Source organism: Pinus tabuliformis, chromosome X (assembly GCF_031772625.1).
Source record: "Pinus tabuliformis cultivar Carrire ecotype Pingquan chromosome X, CPIR1, whole genome shotgun sequence".
NCBI lineage: Eukaryota > Viridiplantae > Streptophyta > Pinopsida > Pinales > Pinaceae > Pinus > Pinus tabuliformis.
Genome location: NC_142308.1, coordinates 231,067,936 through 231,092,976, shown reverse-complemented (window position 1 = coordinate 231,092,976; position 25,041 = coordinate 231,067,936). Strand labels below are relative to the sequence as shown.

The following is a 25,041-nucleotide window of genomic DNA, read 5'->3' as shown; positions in this document are numbered from 1 at the left end:
AAAAATATAGCTTGAGAAGTAAAAAAGAATAACGAGACTCCCATTAAAAGATCCATCCAAACCCAGACTAAGATAATAAAAGAAGCTCTAGTTAACAAAGTGTTACAAATCCTCCCTAGGGGAACACCGAAGACTTCAACCCCTAAAATTGTAGATATAACCTCCACTGAAACCCAAACAGAGACAATTACTGAAAACAATCAAAAAAATAAAAATCAAGGAAAAATAGTAGAAACACAGACTGAAATGCCTAATACTAAAAACATAATAAGGACACACAAACTGCACATATTAAGGAAGATCTAAATGAAACAAACAAACCTCAGGTCCCTTTCAACATCAAAAATGAAATAACAAAATTAAAGATATCAGTTCCTTTGACCGAACTAGTAAAGAATGAATCTTATAGGTCACAGATAACTGAAACTTTAAACATAGGAGAGGGAGAGGATTCTATTAATTTGAATGATGATCAACATAAATTATTGTTTGGCCCTGAGGCCAATGGTATTCATCAGCAAGGGGGAGTTCCTCCTTTTTACATTAGCCTAAACATTCATGATAAAATATTGCATAACGCTATGTTGGACTCAGGGGCATCCCACAATTTGATGCCAAAGGCAATAATGGAAAGACTGAACCTAGACATTACCAGGCCATATAAGGATTTGTTTTCTTTTGACTCCAGCCAAGTTAAATGCCTTGGCTTGATCAAGGACTTATGTGTAACTCTTGTCCAGTGCCCTGCAAAGAGTATTCTAATGGACATTGTAGTTGCAGACATCCCACCGAAATATGGAATGCTGCTATCTCGCTCATGGGGAGAAAAACTGCAGGGATCCTTGTAGTTGGATATGTCTTATGCCACCATATCTGTTTTTGGCCAACCAAGAAAACTATATAGAGAGACCTTGATGAAATACATGGTGAGTAGTGAGGAAAAACCACAAAAATTTCCCATATACTCCATGCATTCAGATATGGATTCTTTTATCTTGTACAATGCATAAAATGATAATAAGGAAATCACAGCTAAAGACCTAAAATACAGAACAACTGATAGTGAGAACATATTTCATGAGTCACTTTGGCATCTAGACTTTGATGGGTCTGTCAATAGGTTAGGGGCTGGTGCAGGAGTGTGGATCCATAATATGGAGAGTAATCATGCTGAAGGACATGCTTTCAGATTGAACTTCAAGTGTACCAATAACATGGCCGAATATGAAGCCCTAATTCTAGGGTTACAATTGGTTAGGAAGTTGGGAGCCAAAAGAGTTTCCATCATGGGAGACTCAGAGCTGATTATTAAATAGATTAACGGTGAATACTCTGTCAACAACCCTAGGCTTGGTCAATATAGGGATACTATTCTAGACTTGATCAAAAACCTCCTAGAAACAAACTTTGCTGCCATCCCTTGAAAAAAAAATATGCAGGACCACAGTTTGGCCACTTTTGCTAGTACTTGTAAATTGCCATTTCAGCCCAACCATCAGTACACTGCAGAAGTCAGATATAGGCATGTTATACCAGAAAACATGAAGTATTGGCATATTTTCTCCGAGGATTATCAGATTTACGATTTCATGAACAATGAAGGTGAGTTTCAAAGTTGCAAGATAGATACTGACTATACAGTAGACAATAACATAGAAAGTAGCATATATGTAAATATTTTAGATGTAGCTAAACCAACTAAATTTACTAGGGTAGAAATAGATAGTTTAGAGAATGTAGATATTGAAGAAATAATGAATGGTGATCCTGAGATTCTTAATCTGAAAATAATTTTTGCCTAAGGGATTAGTCCCTTTAGAATATTTATTTGAATCTAATGATGTAGCTAGGAAACCCAAAATGGAACCTTTGAGAGCTGACATAGAAGAGATTAACATAGGGACTGGGCATAAATCAAAACTCAGCAAAATATCAAAAGCCTTACCTCTAGAGGAAAAGGTTAAATACATCAATATGTTTAAAGAGTTCCGGGATTGATCCAAAATGGACCTTGAATAGAACCTCTAAGTCTAAGTCTTCATATATATTAACTATGGGGAAACACTATCGCAGAGGAAAACACTAAAGAATGGCGGAAACCCAAGTAAAGTGAAGGTTGAAGTAACGTTGCATTGGAGTCGTCGAATCGGCCAGATCAATGACCCAGATTAAATCGACGATACTGCATCGGTGGAGGTCAGTAGGGCATATCGGCGCCAACCCTAAGTGATTTGCGACTGTGATCCAACGATGTAACGTGGACCGTCGGATAGGCATGCAGATCAACGACGGAGACCACATATATCGCATCGCAAATTCCAAAGGGGAGGACTTAACCAACAGGCCCGAAGACTACGCGATATGCATGGACCCAAAGGGGTTTATAAATACGGCTATATATAATTTTGAGTTCTGTGGTAAATAGTATTTCGGGTAGGCTTCAGGTGGTAAGCAGTATTGGAGAGGCTCTGCATGATTCCATACACTGGCCAATACATAGCATCCTGGCTGCAGGAGAGAGAAAACCACTTTTTTGGGCAGGTAATCTCCATGTAAGTAGGCCACCTGAAATGGCTGATAGCCATTGGATTGGAGATCATGGATCAACGATGGAGATTGAGTAGACTACTTGATGTTTCGGGTTGGATGCGAATTGTCGGATCGAAGGCAGATCAACGGTGTGGAATACAAAGGGCTTGTGACAAAGATAAAAGGCAGACTCGAAAGGATTATAGATGCGGCACTATAAAATTTGAAATCGGATATGCAGCATTTTGTTGGGTTTTTCTGTGTTTTGGTGTATTTCGGTTATAAAATCAAAATACAAAGGAGTTCTTGTGCTTTAAAATTTTGTCTTAACAAGACGTGTCCAATGCCAAAAGGAAGGTGAACGGACAGAAGAGGAAGACAGAGAGCCCGAAGAGGGAAGGCGAACAGACAGGGCCAATAGGCTTAAAAAGCCATCCCATAACAGAACAGAGACAGGTCAGTTGAAGACAGTCACAGAAAGACAATCAGTCATTCAGATTGAGGCAGATTGAATAGAGGAACAAGACAGAGGGAGAGTCTGTGCACTCTTTTAGACTTGAGGTTTTTGAGCAGATTCCTCTTTGATGTCATTTTTGGTTGAGACTCTGTTTTTAAGCTCACCCTTGTAATAATCTGTTCTTGAAGACATAATATAGAGGTCGACACTGAAAGCTGGACCAGGAGACGTAGCCAAGGGGTCTGGTGAACTCCTTTATTATTTTAACTGTGTTAATGTGTGTTTATTATGTTTTATAACTGCTCGTTGTCTATATTATTCGCAATATTTTCAATCCGTTGCACTAAGTAATATATGAATTTTCCTACACATGAGTCTGTAACACCTTTTCTTCTTGATTTAGTATCCATTCTGGATCAAGTGGTATCAAAGCATTTGGTTTTGGTTTTGTTAAGGTTAGACAAGCTTGTGCTGGATTTTGAATGCTAACTAGATTAAAGCTCTGACTAGGAGAAGGAGAACTTGTTGAGACTAATATAGAGATTGGAAGAGTCTATTTTTAGAGGAGAATGATAGAAGAATCTCCATTGGGATTAGAATCTCAATTTATAGAAAGTTTTAAGACACTTCAAGCCATGGTGGAAGAGATGTATATGGAATTTAAGAAGGTTGACGTGAAAGCATTGCAACACCCAAACCACACAAAGGAGCAGAGGAACCTTTTCTAATTTCCCCTCCAGAAGGAAAAGGAAAAGGAGGAATGACTCCTCCACCATCTTCTCCATCATCATCCTCGTCATCATCATCTTCTAGCTCTTCTAAGAAGAAGAAGAAAACTTCCTTAATCAAATTATATGTGAAGTTTGATTTGCCAATTTATGATGGAGAACTCAATGCAGAAAAGCTAGATAATTGGATAAGACAAATTGATGTATATTGTAGGGTACAGAACGTTGATTCAGAAAGGAAGAAGATTCAGTTGGATAGCCTTCAACTTGGAGGAAATGCACTAGTATGGTGGGAAGGCAAGACACAAGCTGATCTGCAAAAACATGGTAAAATCATTTCTACCTAGAATGAATTTGTTTCTGATATCAAAAAGAAATTCTATCCTTTAGCTTACATGTAGTAGGAAATGATGAGTTGGAAAACTCTTAGTCAGTTGAAGGGTCAAAGTGTACAAAGTTATACTCAGGAATTCAGAAAGAGAGCTTTAACTCTAGGTATATCATTAGACTCACCCGAGACTTTATTGAAGTATATAGGTGGTCTTCATAGCTATTTAAAGCATAATATTCTCATGTTTAATCCCACTAGCTTAGATGATGTATCAGTTCAAGCCACACATCTAGAAGCTAGAGGTAAGAATGTAAACCTAGAGGTTGGGGGATCATCTGAATATTATATAAGAAAGAGCAAGGAAAAGAAGAAACTGAAATGGAAGGAGAGGAAAGAAAACACTGTAAAGAAGGATAAACCTTCATGCACTCATTGCAAGAAGGAAGGACACAATGAGGCACACAGATGGTTTTTGCATCTAGAAATGAAACCTAAGAAGTTTGGTGGAAAGGAGAAGAAGAATGCAGCTGCTATTCAACAGGACTTGGGATCGGATTCAGGTGATGAAAGAACAATTACAGCCACAGGTATTAAAGGTAAAGATTCCAAAGCATCCACAAGTAATTCTGCACAATCTATTGATAATGAAAACAATGAGAGGGAAAGAAATGAGCTTTTTCATATTAGATTAATTTCCAAGCATAATAAGATTAATACTTTATTTGATAGTGGATCACAAGTAAATTTGATTTCTGAAACAATTGTAAAGAATTTGGGATTACAAACAAAACCTCATGAGAAGCCATATCCATTAGGTTGGGTGTGTGATAAAACAAAGCTACAAGTAACGAAACAATGTAAACTTAGGTTTGCTATTGGATCAACATTTGTAGATGAGGTTGAGTTAGATATAGTTCCATTGGATATATGTGGTATTGTTTTGGGAAGTCCATACTCGTATGATAGAAAAGCTATTTTCTGTAGAGCTGAGAATAAGTATCAACTCACTAAAGATGGAATAGAATATATTGTAAGAGCACATAAACTCAAAGGTAATTATTCTCTCATAAATTCGGGACATATGAAAAGAATCGTGAATTCAAGTAAGCAGTTTTTACTAATGGTTGTAAAGGCAAAGGATCCTGATAAATCCAATGCATTTGAAGTCTGTGATTCTAAAAAGAAAACTAATTTAGATAAAGTTGTTTCAGAGTATGATGTTCTATTTCAAGAACCTAAAGGTCTTCCACCGAAGCGAGAAATAGTACATGATATTTATTTGCCGCAAGATGCTCCATTACCTAACATTGGAATGTACAGGTTGTCAGCTTTAGAGAATGTAGAGATAAAGAAGCAGGTACAGGAATTGTTCGAGAAAGGGTTTATACGACCAAGCACATCACCATGTGGATCTCCAATCATGTTGGTGAGAAAGAAAGATGGTTTGTGGAGAATTTGCATTGATTATAGAGCACTAAATAAAATAACAATAAATAATCATTATCCTCTTCCTCGTATTGATGATTTGTTAGATCAATTAAAAGAAGTAGTTTACTTTTCTAAGTTAGACTTGTGAAGTGGTTATCATCAGGTCAGAATTGGAGAACAGGATGCATGGAAGACTGCTTTCAAGACAAAGCAAGGACTGTATGAATGGTTGGTTATGCCTTTTGGCTTAACTAATGCTCCTGCTACATTTATGAGAGTCATGAATGATGTACTCAGACCATTTATTGATGATTTTGTAATTGTTTATTTAGATGACATTCTTGTTTTTAGTAAGACATGGGAAGACCATGTAAAGCATGTAAAGTAGACTTTATATGTTTTAAAAAGAGAAAATATCTATGTAAAACTGTCAAAATGTGAATTTGGCAGAACATCTTTAAATTATTTGGGTTATATTGTAGGGGGTGGTGAATTGAAGATAGATCCCTCTAAGGTTGAAGTCATTGTGAACTGGCCTAAACCAAAATCTTCTACAGAGGTTAGGAGTTTCCTATGGGTAGCACAATATTGGAGAAAGTTTATTGCTAACTTCTCATTGATTGCAGCACCATTACATGCTTTAACAGGACTGAAACATGTGTTTAAGTGGGGAGGAAAACAACAGAAAGCCTTCGACACCTTAAAAGAGAAAATCAGTACAACACCAGTACTAACACTGCCAGATCTTCAACATCCATTTGAGATTGAGACAGATGCCAATGACTATGCCATGGGAGTAGTGTTGATGCAACACGAAAAACCCATATGCTATCATTCTGAGACATTTACTTCCGCAATAGTTAGTTATCCCACATATGATAAAGAATTGTATGCATTAGTCCAAAGTGTGAAAAAGTGGAAACATTACCTAATGGGTAAAGAAACAATCATACATACAGATCATCAACCACTTTAATATTTGCACTCACAAACTAAATTGCAGCAATCAAGACATTATAGGTGGATGGGTTTTCTACAGCAATTTCATCTTGTCATCAGATATAAGAAGGGCATACCCAATAAGGTTGCAGACATGTTGTCAAGACCAATCATAAATGCATCTACTATACTTAAGCATAACTCAGTAATGCATGAAAGTTACATTGAACAATATGCTCAAGATGTAGATTTTAAATATGTATATGCAACTTTAAGTCATGGCAAGCAAGTAGAAGAATTGGATTATTATGTGAAGTACCAACTCTTATATCATTTGGGAAAGTTATGCATTCCACAAACTGAAAGAGTTAACATAATTCAAGAAGCACATACTTCTCTCATCTCAGGCCATTTTGGTGTAAGTAAAATAGTTGCACAATTGCAAATGTTCTATTATTGGCCTAGAATGCATGAGATAGTTTCTAGATATATCAAAGGGTGTACTATGTGTGCTATAAGAAAGCCCACTAATAGGAAATTAGGCTTGTACACTCTACTTCCAATTCCTTCTCGTCCTTGGGAAAGTGTTTCCATGGATTTTGTTGGGGGATTGCCAAAGTCTAGGAAAGGTCATGATTATTTTTATGTTGTTGTGGATAGGTTCAGTAAAATGTGTATTTTGATACCATGTAACAAGCAGGTTACAGCTGAACAAACAACAAAGTTGTTCTTTCAGAATGTTTGGGTTCATTTTCGGTTACCCACTTCTATTGTATCTGATCGAGATTCTTGATTTGATGGGAAGTTTTGGTCAAATCTATGGGAGTTGATGGACACCAAGTTGAAGAAGAGCACAATATTTCATTCACAAACAGATGGTTAGATAGAAGTGGTCAACAGGACAATGATCCAGTTGCTCAGAGGCTGTTGCAACAAGCATCCCAAGCTTTGGGATGAGCATTTGTGTTATGTGCAACATGCTTACAACCATGCCAAGCACTCTTCTACTCAAAGATCTCCTTTTGAGACTTGTTTTGGTTTTATACCAAAGTCTCCCTTGGATTTTGTCTTTGGTAAAGACATAATAGTTGATGGACACAATTATATGGACAAAGAAACCAAGTTCATTGAACAAATCCAGGAAATCCACTAGGCAGTACAGGAACAGCTAGAAAGAAGTCAAGCCAAGTACAAGGCAAGACATGACAAGCATCGAGTTGAGCATAGTTTTCAAGTTGGTGATCAAGTCTGGCTGTACATCAGCAAAGACAGAATGCAGGGTAAAGGTAAGAAGCTAAAACCAATAAGGTATGGACCTTTCAAGATACATGATAAAATTGGTGAAAATGCTTTTCACCTTGATTATCCAACTTATATGTAGATCTATTCAGTTGTTAATGCAGAAAAATTGAGATTGTATGAACCTTCATTGATTGAAGATCCTGAAGAGCAAAGTCAGTTGCCTTGTATTGGGGATTTGTTGCCTGAGTATCTAAATGAGTTACAACAGGACACAGTTTTGGACAAGAAGGTAAGAACTACGCGTCAAGGGATGTTGAGTACCTAAGAGTAGGACTCAAAGGTTCAAATCCAAGCAAGGCATGATGGATAGAAATTGGACAAGTGAGGGAACTGTATCCTCACTTGATCAAAGCCTAAAAAAAAACCAACTTTTGGTGGTCCAAAAGCTTTTCAGTGGGAAGGCGTGATCCAAAATGGATCTTGAATAGAACCTCTAAGTATAAGTCTTCATATATATTAACTATTGGGAAACACTATCGCAGAGGAAAACACTAAAGAATGGTAGAAACCCAAGTAAAGCGAAGGTTGGAGTAACATTGCACCAGAGCCGTCGGATCGGCCAGATCAATGACCTAGATTAAATCGGCAATATCGCATCGGCAGAGGTTAGAAGGGCATATTGGCGCCAACCCTGAGTGAGTTGTGACTTCGTTCCAGCGATGTAACATGGACCATCAGATCGGTGAGCAGATCAATCATGGAGACCACGTATATCGCATCATAGATTCCAAAGGGGAGTACTTAACCAGCAGGCCCGAAGGCTACGCGATATGCACAGACCCAAAAGGGCTTATAAATATGGCTATATATAATTTGAGTTCCATGGTAAATGGTATTTCGGGTCGGCTTCAGGTGGTAAGTAGTATTGGAGAGGCTCCGCCCGATTCCATACACTAGTCGACACGTAGCACACCACAAGAGAGAGAAAACCACCTTTTCGGGGGGGGGGGGTAATCTCCGTGCAAGTAGGCCACTCGAAATGGCCGACATCTGTTGGATTGGAGATCGTGGATCAATGGTGGAGATCGAGCGGACTACTTGATGTTTCGGGTTGGATGCGAACCGTCGGATCGAAGGCAGATCAACGGTGTGGAATACAAAGGGCTTGCGACAGCGATAAAAGGCAGACCCGAGAGGATTATAGATGCGGCACTATAAAATTTGAAATCTGATTGCGGCGTTTTGTCAGATTTTTCTGTGTTTTGGTGTATTTTTGTTATAAAATCAAAATACAAAGGAGTTTTTGTGCTTTAAGCGTTTTGTCTTAACAAGACGTGTCCAACGCCGAAAGGAAGGTGAATGGACAGAAGAGGAAGACAGAGAGCCCGAAGAGGGAAGGTGAATAGACAAGGCCAATAGGCTTAAAAATATTTCCCATAATAGAATAGAGAGAGGCCAGTTGAAGACAGTCACAGAAAGACAGTTAGTTAGTCAGACCGAGGCAGATTGAATAGAGGAACATGACAAAGGGAGAGTCTGTGCACTCTTTTAGACTCGAGGTTTTCGAGCAAATCCCTCTTTGATGTCACTGTTGGTTGAGACTTTGTTTTTGAGCTCACTCTTGTAATAATCTATTTCTGAAGACATAATATAGAGGTCGACACTGAAAGCTAGACCAAGAGACGTAGCCAGGGGGTCTGGTGAACTCCTATATTATTTTGATTGTGTTGATGTGTGTTTATTATGTTCTATAACTACTCATTGTCTATATTATTCGCAATCTTTTCGATTTGTTGCACTAAGTAATATAGGCATTTTCGTACACATGAGTCTGTAATACCTTTTCTTCTTGATTTAGTATCCATTCCAGATCAAGGATGTATTTGTCTGGAGTTATGAAGATTTAAAATCTTATGACACCAACATAATCCAACACAAAATACCTCTAAAAGAAGATCATAAACCTTTCAAACAAAAACTTAGGAGAATAAACCCAGTTCTTATGCCCTCTATTGAGAAGGAAGTTAAAAGAATGTTTGATGCCCAAATTATAGCCCCCATTAGATACTCAGACTAGATTTCAAACTTAGTCACAACTAGGAAAAAGACTGGTGAAATTAAACTTTGTGTAGATTTCAAAATTTAAACAAAGTCTCACTAAAGATAACTATCCTCTACCAAAAATGGACCATATCCTGCAGAGGGTAGTAGGCTCATCTAGGATTTCTCTGTTAGATGGATTCTCTGGGTATAACTAGATCTTAGTTCAACCTGAGGACCAAGCCAAAACTGTGTTTACTACTCCTTGGGGTACCTTCATGTATTTGAAGATGCCTTTTGGATTAATGAATGCAGGTGCCACATTTCAAAGAGCTATGGATATAGCTTTTTCCGAGGATATCCATGATTTCCTAGTATTATACCAGGATGAAATCACAATCATCTCTAAATCTAACAATGAACACCTAGATCACCTGAGAAGAGTATTTATCAAATGTAGAAAATTTGATATTTCTTTAAATCCTAAAAAGACATTCTTTGGTCTGGAAGAGGGAAAAATGTTGGGGTATATCATATCTAAAGATGGAATTAGAATAGATCTTGCTAGAATAGAGGCCATTTTGACCATTACCCATCCTAGAAACATTAGAGAGCTACAATAATTTCTACTCAAGATAAACTTTCTTAGGAGATTCATTTAAAATCTAGGAGAACTGATTAGAGAGTTAAATAACATGCTAAGAAAGGACTCAACACTTAAATGGATAGTGGAGGCCAAACAATCCTTTGAAGCCATCAAGGAAGCCTTAACCAGGACTCCAGTCCTAATAAGTCCTGATTTTAACAATGATTTTATAATTTTTTCTTTTGCTTCAGAACACACCATTACAATAGTCTTGCTCCAAAAGAACAACCAAGGATATGACCAACCAATTTCATTTTTTAGTAAATCCTTAAGAGATGCCACACTCAAATAAAATATTATGGAAAAACAAGCATTAGCTTTAGTAAATGCTATCAAAGACTTAAGAGTATACATTCTGTACTCTCACATTATTGCTTATGTTCCAAATTCTGTAGTTAAGGACATTTTAACAGAAAATGGGCCTGAAGGGAAAAGAGGCAAGTGGATTTCCACAGTATTGGAATATGACATAGAGATAAAGCCAACTAAGCTTATCAAAGGCCAAGGTTTAGCCAAACTCATGGCTGAATTGAACTATTAGGCCCTTGATATAAACTTCATTAGTGCCCTTGATGATCAGGAAGAGATGGCAACTCCACCGATCAGTGAGCCTTTTTACTGATTCACCATGGTATGTAGATATTATACTTGTATTGCAAAATTTACAATCTCCTCCTAGTTTGACAAGAACTAAAGCTATATTTTTAAAGATGAAGTCATTAAGGTATTGTATCATAGATAATGCATTGTTTTGGAAATACAGTAGTGGTATTCTTTTGAATTGTTTATTGAAAAATGAAGTTGATAAAATCATGCAAGAGTTTCATGCAGGGGATTGTGGAGGACACTTGTACTGGAAGACTACTACTGACAAAATCCTAAGGGCTAGTTTCTACTGGCCTACTTTGTTTGCATATGTTAAGAAACATGTGATCTCCTGTCATCAATGTCAAATATTTGAGGGAAAGAGAAATTTTTTACCCTTGCCTCTTAAACCAATTTCCATTGAAATGCCATTTCAACAATGGGGGTTATACTTCATTGGAGAAACACACCCAACCTCCTCAACTCAGCACAAGTGGATTCTGATAGCCACTGATTATTTTACCAAATGGATAGAGCCATACCTTCTAGGCAAGCCACATACACTATCATAATCTCCTTCCTAGAGAGTAATATCCTGTCAATATTTGAATGTCCCTAGAAGCTCATTACTGATAATCCAACTGCTTTTAAATCCAAGAGAATGATATATTCCTGTAACAAGTACCACATCACCCTTGGCCATTCCACAGCCTATTACCCTTAAGGTAATGGAATAACAGATTCATCTAACAAAGGCCTGGTCAATATCATTAAAAAATTGCTGGAAGATAATAAAAAGACATGGAACAAGAAATTAGTCAATGCCTTATGGGTAGATAGACTGACTACCAAGAAGTCCATTGGAACATCACGTTATTAGCTGGTTTATGGGATGGATGCAGTTTTTCCATCATATTTGGGAGTGCCAGTGATGAAGATCATCAATTACAGGTGGAACCAAATGATATTCAGAGAAGAATAAATCAGACCATACACCTGCAGCATAGCAGAGAGGAAGTATATGTAAAATCATAGGTAATCCAAGAAAAAATCAAGAAGGTTTTTGATAAAAAGACTAAAGCAAATGATTTTTACATGGGAGATAAAGTCCTTAAGTGGGATTCAAGGAGAGAAGACAAAGGCAAGCATGGAAAATTTGATTTTTTGTGGCAAGGGCCTTATGTCATTTATGGCTATAGGGGCAACAATGCCTTTTTCTTGAGAGAGATAGATGGATCAGATCTACCAGGAGGACCTGTTAATGGTAGGATGTTGAAGCATTATTTTTCCACTGATTCACAATAGTTCACTTTACTTTTCATAATTGTACATAACATTGTAGAGTGTAGATTGGATTAGATGGTAATCCTTTGAAGTTGAAGCCTGGAGAGAAAACCCTGAGCTTTGAAGGATTCACTGTCATAAGTATCAATACAGCAGAATCATAGAAGGAGATTTTACAAGGTAATTGTAGTCACAATTCAAAGGCTAATGATCTTTAGAGTTCTTGAAATTTCACAAGGAAATGCCATCCCCATGTGGAGCCACTATTAGAGTCCTATAGTGATAGGATTCATAATTTTGAATTGGCTGAGGTTAAGTCTTGTAATATTGTACATACCTTTGCTTTCTGCAAATGTTTTCCATATTAAAATTAAAAAATGTAAAGAGGGTATGTCCTAAAAGAAATATCAAAGGACAAAAAGAATAAGAAAAGATAAAAAAATGAAAAAAATATGAACCCCAAACAAAAAACAGATCATGAAAGTGTGCAAGTCCAAGTGCCACTACTCTTTACTTTACTGTCTTAAATAATGGTTGTGTGCAGCTTGTCATACATGCCACAACCCATGATAGTCAAACTGTTTAATCTTGACTATTTCATGCTTTGAATTTCATGTTTATAGCTAGAGAATAAAGATCTGGCTAAACGGTTTAATCTTGGCATATTAGTAGATAAGTAGAGAAATAAAAGGATCTCATCAGTTTAATCTGAGCCCTTGGAAGATATAAGGTTAGAAGTAGATAGTTTGTTTCATAAAAGAAAAATGAAAGAAAAGGGTTTTCTAGCTTAAGTGCACCCAATAAAGTGAAGAAAAAATGTTAGGGTAAGTAGAAGAAAGGTTGCAGAAATACAAGCTATTTGAGGCATAAGCACATCTATCATGTTTAATCATGTGTTTCAATGTGCAGGAGAAATTGTGAAAGAAAAAGGATGCTCATAAGCTAATTTGCCTAACTTCCCCCCATTGCATTTCACCCCCCACTATATACTTACTAATTTCCCTTTTACCCCTTCATGGCTTGTGAAGACACCATTTCCATTCATTTTGACTCCTACCCCTTGGTTTCACACATTCCCTAGCCAATTTACCTTCTAAATTCATCCCCTTTCCCAAAAATCCCTTTCCCCTAGTGTGAAACCCTTTTCCCCTTGGAAAAATCACTTTCCCTTTGATTAATTCCCCTAAAAACCCCAAAACACTCATAAAAACCCTTTGTCCTAAGTTTAAAACCCCCCCGCTTCATTAAATTTCTCTATAATATCATTTTCCGATAAAACCTTGGCCCCACTTCATAAACCCACATTGTAGTTAAACCCGCAGTTAATCATTGGTTAATTACAACTTAAGTGTAATTAATTCCATGGGCCCCGCTAACTTCCGCCCCCATTCCCCGTCGCGCTACTTCGCCATGTGATGACCGTTGGATTGTCCACCACCAGATCCTACGACCCTCGCCCATATTACGCCCGCTCACTGCCTGACCTTTACCGACCCGAAAGCACGCGACATGGGTGGTATTGCACGGGCCCTCTTCGGTTACGTGGTGGCACCATGCTAAGTCGCGTGCTCTCGGGAAAATATCGCTCAACCCCCATAAGTGGTGCGATATCCCCAAATACCGCCTCCCCACCATATAGCAAAACCATCATTGTTCATAAACATAATTCCCGCCAATTTCTAACCACTCTTGGTTAAAAGCCCGCAAACCCCATTTGCACCCTTTTCCACTCGTTTGCACTGTGACATCCTCCAAAGCATCCCCACGCTTCCCGAGCTTTTGCAACCAGTTGTCAACTACTAAGTACTATTCGAAACACCACCGGACACCCAATTCGGCCATTCACAACACACTTGAAGCCACAAAAACTTCTGCAACCACCATTCAAAGACCAGTTTGTAGCCCCAACCATAAATTCCATGTATTTTAACATAAAACCAGAGCGACCCTCTTAGTTTAAAATGTACAGTAAAATTCATGAAATAATTGATTGAATTTAATTGAATTCCTTAAATTGAGAGTATTCCCTCTCCTAAAATACCAAAACTCCTACCTGCAAACTGCCAATACCCTACCCCTGTACCAGAGTTGCTAAGACTCCATTTTCAAAAGTTGTAAAATCCCAATTCCCTAATTATATCACAAAGATGGATGCCCCAACCTCTTTGGATGTCAGACTAGTCACAACCCCTCATCTGGACATTGACGATTTGGCCCTCGCGGATAGAGATTTCAAAATTAAAGACACAACCACTCTAGGCCACCTTCTGAGAATCCACTGATGGGCCAAGGATACGTTCCTAAACCAATGCTGATTATATAACCCTTTGGGAATCTAATTTTCCCAAGTATACATTCCCAGAAGTCCACCCATTCCCAGACATAGTACATTTTTGTCATTCCTGTTATGTTCCAAGCCATAAGGCTATTGAGGCACCAAACCATGAGATATTATTCACCATCACTGCTGAATCCATCAACTAGATGTTGCAAATCCAACCTAGTCCTAATCTGACTCCTTTGTCCATTGGAAACCTATTGGACCTGTACATCACACTGGACCCAGTCAAAATCAAACAAATATTCTAGAATTTCATCATTGAGGAGAGACATACTCCTAAAGACATTCCACCCTATGTTACCACTATTTTTTCAGAGACTGGCATGAGAATAATCACCATGCTATCATGCATCCTAGGATTCACATTAGATGAGAATGTGGATGAGGTCAACATGGCCTTCTTACCCATTTTCACTCTAGGCAAGCCTCCTGCTGTCATGTATGATTATTCCCAGTTCATTGCAGACAGAATGCATGAACAATTCACTAGATTGCCCATTAAAAGAGTCTTCAAATACTCCTCATTTTTGTTTCATATGTTCTTATATTACCAGAGATATAAGTTCCCTTTGAGGATCCAGAAATTGGACACCAAGGGAAAGGAGAGATCAATTATCTATTGGACACCCTTGGTCCACAAGTTTTCCACCTCATTCACCTACAAATACTTTATAGACTCTTTTGTATACCTAGTTATGAACATGTTGACTTCTAAGACTCAGCCTAGAATCAGCCCTGAGATTAAAAGAGTACAACAATTGGCCAAGAACAACAATTTGGGATATTGATACTTGTACCAAAACCACACTAAGATTAGGATTTATGGCTATGAGCTAGCCCCCTACAAGTTGCCCAAATACCTCCCTATGAGGATATTTTCTCTTGAGTACTTTAGGCAGATCATCAACTTTGATGAGATCAACTTCCTAGCTTATAGGAAGAAAACCCAGTTCAAAGTGAAGAACCAAATGGGCCCATTTATTTGCAACAACAGAGAAGTTGGACCAGAGGCCGACAAGTTACTTCAACTAATGAAATTCAAAAATAGTTTCATCTGGCACTATGACCCTCATGGGGTCATAAACAAGCTCAAACTCAAAGTTAAGTTGGCAGCATACATCCACCACCCAAGGCCTGACATTGAATAGTTTGCTAACTAGGATGAGTGGGTGGAGAACACCTTGATTGACATGGACAACACTGTTGTGGATATAGAGAATACACTTATTGATTTGGAGAGACAATTTGATCATAAATCTTTCATGCAGGTTCCAGAGCAAGGAGGGCCAATAAATATTCCTCCTGTCATCGAGACTCTACTAAATGAGGAAAAGAATCCTAAGAGGAGTAGGGGTGAAGCATCTAGCTTTGCCATGGAGACTACTGATGAGCTGGTTAATCCATGCAAGAGGCCCAAATTGAATCCTGTCTTTGAATAGGAGGATAACATTGCATCAGAAGAAATAATTGACACTGAATCAATGAGACAAAAAGGTAAAGAAGCAGCTGCATCAGAGGAGACACAACAACCCTCAACATCCAACACACAGTTGATAGATAAACAATCGATTATGGATATTTCTTCTTATGTTAGGCGAGCTGACAAGGAAAAAGACATCAAAGACATATTTAAAGAAATCAAAATGAGGAATGAGAGACTAAAGGCAAAAACATATGCACAATACCTCAAGCTCACACCACCAAACCAAACTAGACTGATGTCAACATTTGACATCAAAGAAGGAAAAATGCAGGTCTCATTCTTGCTGCCCACTATACAACAACCAAAGACCGCAGCAGATTATAAGAAGACAAATTTTGAGGTGTTAGCTAGGTATGTTCATCCCATTGATCAGATTGAATTTCACAAGAAGGCTGGAGAAATGATCTACTCCACCCTCACAACAAAGGCCATGGTTGCTTACAAGTTGCAGGATTAATTAGACAATATAAAAACTCAATTCAAGTTGGAGAGAGCCTCTTCATAGGCTAATGACACTAGGATAAAGTCCTTGGAGGACTTGGTTATTGAACTGGGCCATGACCCAAGTGATGTAAAGGCCACAAAAAAACTGATAAAAAAGAAGAATGAGGACATAACAGCCCTCAAGAAGCAGCTCAAGTTTCCTCATTTGCAGTACCAACAGACAAAAGAAGTCCTAGAAAGACAGACCAATCACGAGGAGGTGATGGAATTGGTGCTGCAACTGAATGACTAGTTAAAGGATATGGAGAAGGATCTAGATAGCTTGATCTAGCTCAAACAAGCTAGCATTGATAATTCTCCTGCAACTGTCACTCCAACAATGACCACAAATGTACCTTCTACTCTAGCAACAACATTAGCTCCCACTGCTCCAATGGCCACTGCACTATCAACATTTGCACAGACTACACCATCAACAAGATCAACATCAACAACCTCCACAAGTGAGGAAGCAAACAGGCTGGTCAAAGAAATGGAAGAAATGTCCATTCAGACCAATGAGATGAAAAAAATGAAGGAGAAAGTCAACATCGCTGAGACAGATTGCAAGCTTGCCCAGATCATGCATAAAGAAGAACAACAAAAGGATACAAGAATGAATGAAAGGATAAAAATCCTGGAGAAAGAACTGACATTGATTGAGCCAATAGGTAAGGCCAAAGAGTAACTGTGGACCAATATCATTGACTCTGTCAATGATATTTGGCCATCCATCCAGGTCATATTTGAGTAGATAGATTTAATAAATCAGGCTATAGAAGCCACTGAAAGGGTTAAACCAGAACTTGGAGAAATGCCAGAGGAAGTAGCAAGGATCATCCACTTCCTCAAATCCAAGAATAAGTATGAACTTCAAGAGCTTGAGATACCCGACAGGACATGTACAATTTTGGAAGTCAGAAGAGTCCTCACCAAGAGGAATTTGATGTTAAATTTAGAAGATAAGTGTTAGAACATGTAGCTAGCCGTTGACAGGTTCATGGCTAAGTTTGAACTTTTGAAGGAAAAGGGATTACCTAATCCCTTAGTTATAAATGAAAAGTTAATGACACAAGAAGATTACAACAAGAAGATCAGGGAAGTGGCCAAAGAACAGGTAATCACTTCATCCATGAAGGGAATGCCAATAGGAAAAGTGTTGTACCAAACGTTTGAAAACTTGTTTTACCTCCAACATGAGGTAAAACACTTGTTTATTAATAGGCCCACTTTTGCCAAATATACAGAGGCGGATGAGATATACAGAAACATGATCAATATCCAATTACCAAATGAAGAAATATGGGAAAAACTCAATGATTTACTGTAGTAAAAGGACAATAAATTATAAATCTATAGTAAAAAGTGAAATAGTAAGGTAAAAGCATATTGACAGGTTCACAGGGTAAAGTGTATCAGGTAAAGTAAAACACAACATCCATCGTGAAGACCAAACAACCAAGTAGCATAAAGGGAAAAATATCAAAGAGCAAAGCCAACAGAACCTTAATAATAGGGACAACAAGCAACAGTTCAATAGCTGTCTCTATCTTCTTGCAAGAAGATATTCCTTTTTTCCTAGACTAGTTCTGAAAATAGTTTCAGATATTTTCTAGTTCCTTTTATATAAATACTTCAAAATTTGAAGTATTATGGTGGATTATTTTACATTTGTAGAGTCATTTTGATCTTAAACCTAAGGGTGATTGTGACATTTTCAAGTCAACAGACTAGAGCAAGTAATAAAATAATTTCACTACAGGATTCATGAGACGAGCCATTTGTGGTGAATTACTTTCTTTGTGTGATTTTGTTACCTTCTTATGTGTTTCATAATCTTAAATGTGTTCTAAATTTGAATGAATTAACTAGAAATATCACTCATAATTTGTTTAATTACACTTTGTTTTGCACAGTTAGTCATTTACATGTTTTCCTCTAATACCCAGATTTGAGAACCCTTAATTGCTCTTGCATCCCGGTTGACCTCTTTCATTCCTTCCAAAGTTCGGCCTGGGGAACCATTAATTACTCCATGGACCCGACTTGAAATCATCCCACCATTTAGCCTTTGAGATTTGTAGTAACTCATCTATTCTTACCCTGTAGACACTGTTTTTAGAACTAACATTAGACTTCATAGCCCAATTGTATAAGCAAACCTTTGTTCATCTAAGTAAAGTGATCCCACCACCCAATTTCATCTTAACTAAAACAAAGTTAAATTATAAAGAGAGATCCCTCTCTGAGCATCAGGAAGGCTAGGTCTTGATCTCCAAAAGTGGTTTGTGGTTACCTTTGATTTTTCTTTCTTCATTAACTTCAAAATAAATATCAGAGATTCTCAGAACTCGTCCTTCCTTGTCTGAAATTTCACTGAACTTATATCACTGAGATATATCAAACTCTCTTAACTGCCTTTGGTGCGAAGTCCACATGTCTATATATAGTTGTTTCCTATTGAAAATGAGCTGACATGAGATAGTTTGAGAAGTCGAATTGTATAGCAATAATTTTGGAGGCCTACAACAAGGAGACTTGATGGAGGAAGATTTTGACATAACAAAATAAAATTTGACTTACAAATATTAAAAGCCTACAATGGAGGTTTGACCTATGATAATTGACCCAAGTGTTAAACCCATGCTTTAATAAGTCAATTTAATTAATAATAGAATCTATTTTTTCTTTCTTTTGATAATTATATTTCATTATGACTCAAGTAGAATTATGAAGACTAAACCTAGTTACATTCTTCAACACTCCCTCTTAACTAGGGAGGTATTCATACTTACATATAACTATATAGGTACATGGAAGATCTCAAAATACATGATATACGAAGAGTTTAGGAACCACAATGCCATGGATTAGATTCTTGACCATGGCAATATATTCAAGGTCCTCAAACTGTTTAGGCATTCACGGTGCCACATACTAGATTCCTCACCATAGCAATCTATCAGGGTGGGACTAAGATGGAATAAAGTTTTCAGCCTCTCTAGGTACCAGCAATCTTACTTTCTAACCATCTCCCCAGGGATCTAGGTGCGTATTCAAGGTTAGATCTCTATGACCAATGCCACCCTCCCAACTTCGGGATCTAAACATCAACACATAGTGTTGACCATATGTCTTCCTAGGAAATGTGTCTCAAACATAAAGCCTCAACACTTCAAATCTCTTTAACCTCAAGATTTTTTTTTCAAAAAACTTGAGATGTTTACCTGAATAGTCCCAACCCCAATCAGTAACAACCTTTCAAATACTCTGAGTAAACATAAACCTTCGGGGTCTTTTGACTTCTTGATGCTGGCTTATAATTCATCACAGTAGGACTTCGAGGCTTCCCAAATCCTTGACAAAGGTTTCCTCAATCATTCAACTTCCATTCCTACTTCACATGTAGCAACCAAATCCAACTTTCCTTCTTTCGGTAATACCTCAATATGCATTCTCAAATTTCTTCTTCAAGGTATCCATCATGACTATAATATGCCCTCCCTCTCAACTCGGGATATATACTCTTTTTCTAGGCTCCCTCTTAACATAGGGAGATCAACTTTTTTTCTATGACATCATAGAATATTTCATGGCTTCCATCCTTCTTTATCATTATCATTCATATACTTTTCTTTGTCATGCTTATCAACTTTACTTACAAACATCTTCATTATCTTGAAGATCATGTATATGCAAAACTTAAACAACAAGTACAACCAAATACATAGAAGCATGAAGTTAACTATATCAGAATCATACATTAATGCAAGCATTAGACCTTATACATCAAATACCTAAATCTAGCAAGAGACACATATTTTTATATTTCAACTTCTTTCCCGGGTTTTTGTTACAAACCATACATCAATAACTTAATCAAGATATCAATCTCATTATATCTAGGGCTTCAATATCTTTTTCAATGATATGACAAATTCTTTCACATAGCAAACCCTAGAAACAATTCAAAAAATTATAACAATGCATCTAACAACTTTCAGAATTCATATGTTAGACTTTCTACTAGGATTTAGTGCAGAACCCTATATTTCATACATCAGCTTCAATAATCAAAACCAATCATAGCTCAATTTAAAGTTTCAACAACATGACCAATTTCTACTAGGGTTTCATTGTAAACCCTAGATTCATCATCAAGGCTAAACAATATCATCCTAGAATATCAAACTTCGACAAGGGTTTAGTTACAAAACCTAGGACTTATGACCATCAACAATTAAGCCAACACACATATACATATCTAGAATTTCGTCATCATGCATAATCATATCATAACATATATCATCCAACCTAATAACACAAATATCAATATATCAAACTTGATAAGATAGACAAACATATACCTAGGGATTCATTCCTAGGAAATTATCTAAAATAAGGGTCTTGCTTATACACCCTACCAAACCCTAAAGATCTAGGGTTTTACTATGAAACATAGAAAAAAACCAAATTTCCCAAAACTTCACTGGTTTTGGATTTCCGACATCACCATGCAACCCTAAAAGATTAGGGTTTCCATGACCATACCAAAACCCACACATGACATCATCAAAAATTTCAAACATCAAGAATAATATTTTCTTAGACTTTACCAATAAGCCTAAATAGGCCATGGTTTCACATATTATAATTGACATACCCTTAGGTTAGGGTTTTACATAGAACCTTTATAGAGTTCCATAAGAATGATCAAAGATATAAAGAGGGTAGATTTATGTAATGATTAATAACCCAAGTAAGAATATTTATGATTTAGGGAGCTAAACACAATGATGTTAGTAATGTAACACAAATTTCAAAAGATGATGAACGTACCTTTATATTAAGATAATTTCATAAAGTGTATAGTCTAAGACATACCTGGGTATGTTCCTTTACAAAACTTGTAACGATTCCTTGAAGTGTTCTCTTTGTATTAAGCCATGATCTTTTATACATGTAATAAATACTTTCAACCAAGAGATGTGATACCAAGAATATGATTTTAATTTTTCAATCTAGATTTTCTATACAGTAAGGTTCTTGTATGCCATCTAGGGATTACATTCTTTATCCTAGACTAACTGTAAACAATAATTATATGGACCATCTAAGATTATATATATTGAAAATCTAAAAGATCATGTAAATAAATATATGTACCTCATGTTTACATACCTTTTATTTGATAACCCATTAGACTTGTTGCATATGCATATGTTAAGTAAGCAACAATGACAATACTTACTTGATTTCTTTAAGCTGGTTCCTAGAGCATTGAATATCCTTTATTTGAGGAGACTTCTGGATACTGTCCATATTTTGAATGTGCCTAGGATGTCTGTCCTTTTTGGTTACAAGGATTGATTTCTTTCATTCAGATTTCCACCTTTGAATTTATATGATAGTCCAAGGTCAACTTTCTATATCATTGTTGAGGTTCATATTTTTGAACAATGTATCTTCTTTCATTCAATATATTTATGTATAACTAGCTTCTTTAACCATTCGGTACTCTTATGTATAGATCATGGAGTAACATTTTTCTTCTAAGACTGCATTTCCTTCTTTCCAATAAGGTGATCTTCAATCTTCTTTCACCATAGTTCTAATACCATGTTGAGAAATCAAATAGGGTGGAAAGTTAATTGATTTCTCTTATTATGAAATTATGTTGTGATGTTTTATTATTAGTTTTTCCTTCTTTCGATTTATCTTTTCTTATCATCAAGACTAATGCCAAACCAAAAATAGAAAAAGGACACAAGATGTAGGCACACAACAAAGGCAAAACACCTACATAGGCGAAAACCCAATCAAGTAATTCTTCCTTTTGTAGATTCAAAACAAAATTGAGACGATCAAAACCTTAAAAACCTAGACTAAAGGATCCTTCCATCCATTAAGTCATCCTTATTACATTATTCTTATGTTCCAAGTTCTATGAGTAGTATTTCGTTCTTCAGCATTTTCTCAACACCTCCTTCCATGCTTCGATTTATGGAAACCTTCCTATGTGACATTCTTACCATGCTTTGATCATGTGGAAACTTATTTTTGTTCAGTCTTGTGGCATCCCTAATCATACTTCTATCATAATTTATTAGTGTCATCATAATTCGATCATACAATGATATTGAAACAAAGATATACTTCGGTTATGTGTTGGTACAATAGTGGTGTAACTATGGTTCTGTAACGATAACAAACATACAACTGCAATGATAGCCCAATTCTTCGGTCCTGTAATAATAGTCTAGTCCTCAGTCCTATGGTAGCCCTATTTCACACTTTGGTTTAGCTTAGCTCTCTTGTCCTATAGTCGTATATGACTCAATCCTTTATTTTGGTCCTATAGTATTAGCTCAATTCCTCGGTCCTATAATGTTAGCTCTATTCTCTTTTCCTATAGTCATATAGTTATCTTATACTGATTATCTTCCCAACAGTTGCACCGAAATTCACCTATGAGATTCTCGAAACTTGTCCTTCCTTATCTGAAATGTTACTAAACTTGTATTATTGAGATATATTGAACTCTCTTCACTTCCTTTTGTGCGAAGTCCACATGCCTATATATAGTTGTTTCCTATTGAAAATGAGCCAACATGAGATAGTTTGAGACACCGAATTGTAGGACAATAATTTTGGAGCCCGACAACAAGGAGACTTGATGGAGGAAGATTTTGACATAAGAAAATAGTCTTTGACTTACAAATATGAAAATCATACAATGGAGGATTGACCTATGACAATTGACTGAAGCATGAAACCCATGTTTTAATAAGTCAATTTAATTAATAATAAAATCTCTTTTTTCTTTCTTTTGATAATTTCATTTCATTATGACTCAAGCATAGTTATGAAAACCGAACCTAGTTATATTATTCAACACAAAGAGGCCTTTCAGACTTGCAGGATCCAACTTGTTTCTCTAGTTCTTGGGTATGTGAATATACATAGAACACCCAAATATTCGAAGATGATCCACACTAGGCTTCTTTCATGTAAATGATTCTTTCAGAGTCATGTTGTTGAGATTCTTGTGAGGACTTGGTTTTGTAAGTAAACAACTGTCACAGATGCCTCTCCCCATAGGAATTTCAGGAGATATTGATAATGTAGTATGGCCCTGACATGTTCTTCAATAGTTCTATTCTTTCTTTTAGCCACACCATTCTGTTAAGGATTATAAGGAATGATAAGCTCCCTCTTGATCCATGCTTCCTTGTAGAAAGTTATCAGTTCTTTGGAGGTGCATTCTCCACCGTTGTTTGACCTTAGAGCCTTGATCTTTCTCTTGGTTAGGTTTCCACTTCATTCTTGAACTCTTAAAACTTTTCGAATACCTCGTGCTTGTTCTTGAGAAGGTATAACCAAGCCTTCCTTAATAAATCATCAATGAAGGTTACATAATACTAATGCCCACGCCCACCAGGGGTCTTAACTGTCATAGGTCCACATACATCTGAATGTATTAGATCTAAAACTTCCTTAGATGTGGTATCACTTCTTGCAAATGGATTCTTCATGTTCTTTCCTAGAGCACATCCCTTACATGTCCCTTCATGTTCTTCCTTCAATTCGGGGATTCCATTGACCATTTGACTTAGAGATGGAAAAATATTATAGTGAAGGTGTCCATACCTTCTATGCCATAGTTCGGAAGGAATCACATCCAAGTGGACTAGGGCATGAGATAGAGGTGTAAAAAGGCTATATAATATCCCTTCATTAATCCCAATAACCCTAGCATCATCAATACTAGATCCCTTACCCCAAACTAAAACCTTTCCATCAACAAAAGAAACTCTATCACCCTTATCCTCTAGAAAAGAAATAGAAAGTAAGTTTTTCTTCAAACCTGTAACATATAATATATTGTTGAGGTGAATGCTTCCACCAGAATCAAGCTCCAACGAAGTAGATCTAATTCCTTTTACTAGATAACTTTTCTTATCTCCAAGTTTGATTGAGTGAGAGGAGTTTCCTTTAGATAGGGTTTGAACTTGGCTACATTCTCCCATCATATATGTGGAGGCACCCATACATTCTCATCCTTGAAAGTGTCAGATAAAGCTGAGAACAAACTTCCATCTATTACTTCCTTCACAATCTTGGATTGCTGATCTTCAATATGTAATCCTTGATAGATGTAGCGATATTCCCAAGAAACTTGAAACCCTTCCTTATAACTCTTGCCATATTGCCGACTAAGATGTGATATTCAGTCTCCTTCTTGAAACTTAGCTCTAAAACCATGTTTGATAATCAGGAGACTTACGTATTATAGATGATTTTCCTTAATTTGATAATTACTTGTGATATGTGTTGGCATTTTATTACTTTATTAGATCTTTTTCATCAATGGATTACCAAAACAATGAAGATAATAACAAAACAAAGTACACAAGATATAGGCTCCAAGCCAGGGAAAAACCTCTCCAAGGGGAAAACCCAGAAAAATGGTTCTCTTCTTCTATAGAATCTACTTACAAAGAGACTTCCAAGACCCAAAGACC

The 25,041-nt window shown here is 36.8% G+C and overlaps 1 pseudogene; it reads left to right on the top strand.

Moving 5' to 3' along the window:
• Positions 1 to 25,041, top strand: part of LOC149139207 (uncharacterized) — a 73,324-nt pseudogene that overhangs the window by 47,283 nt on the left and 1,000 nt on the right.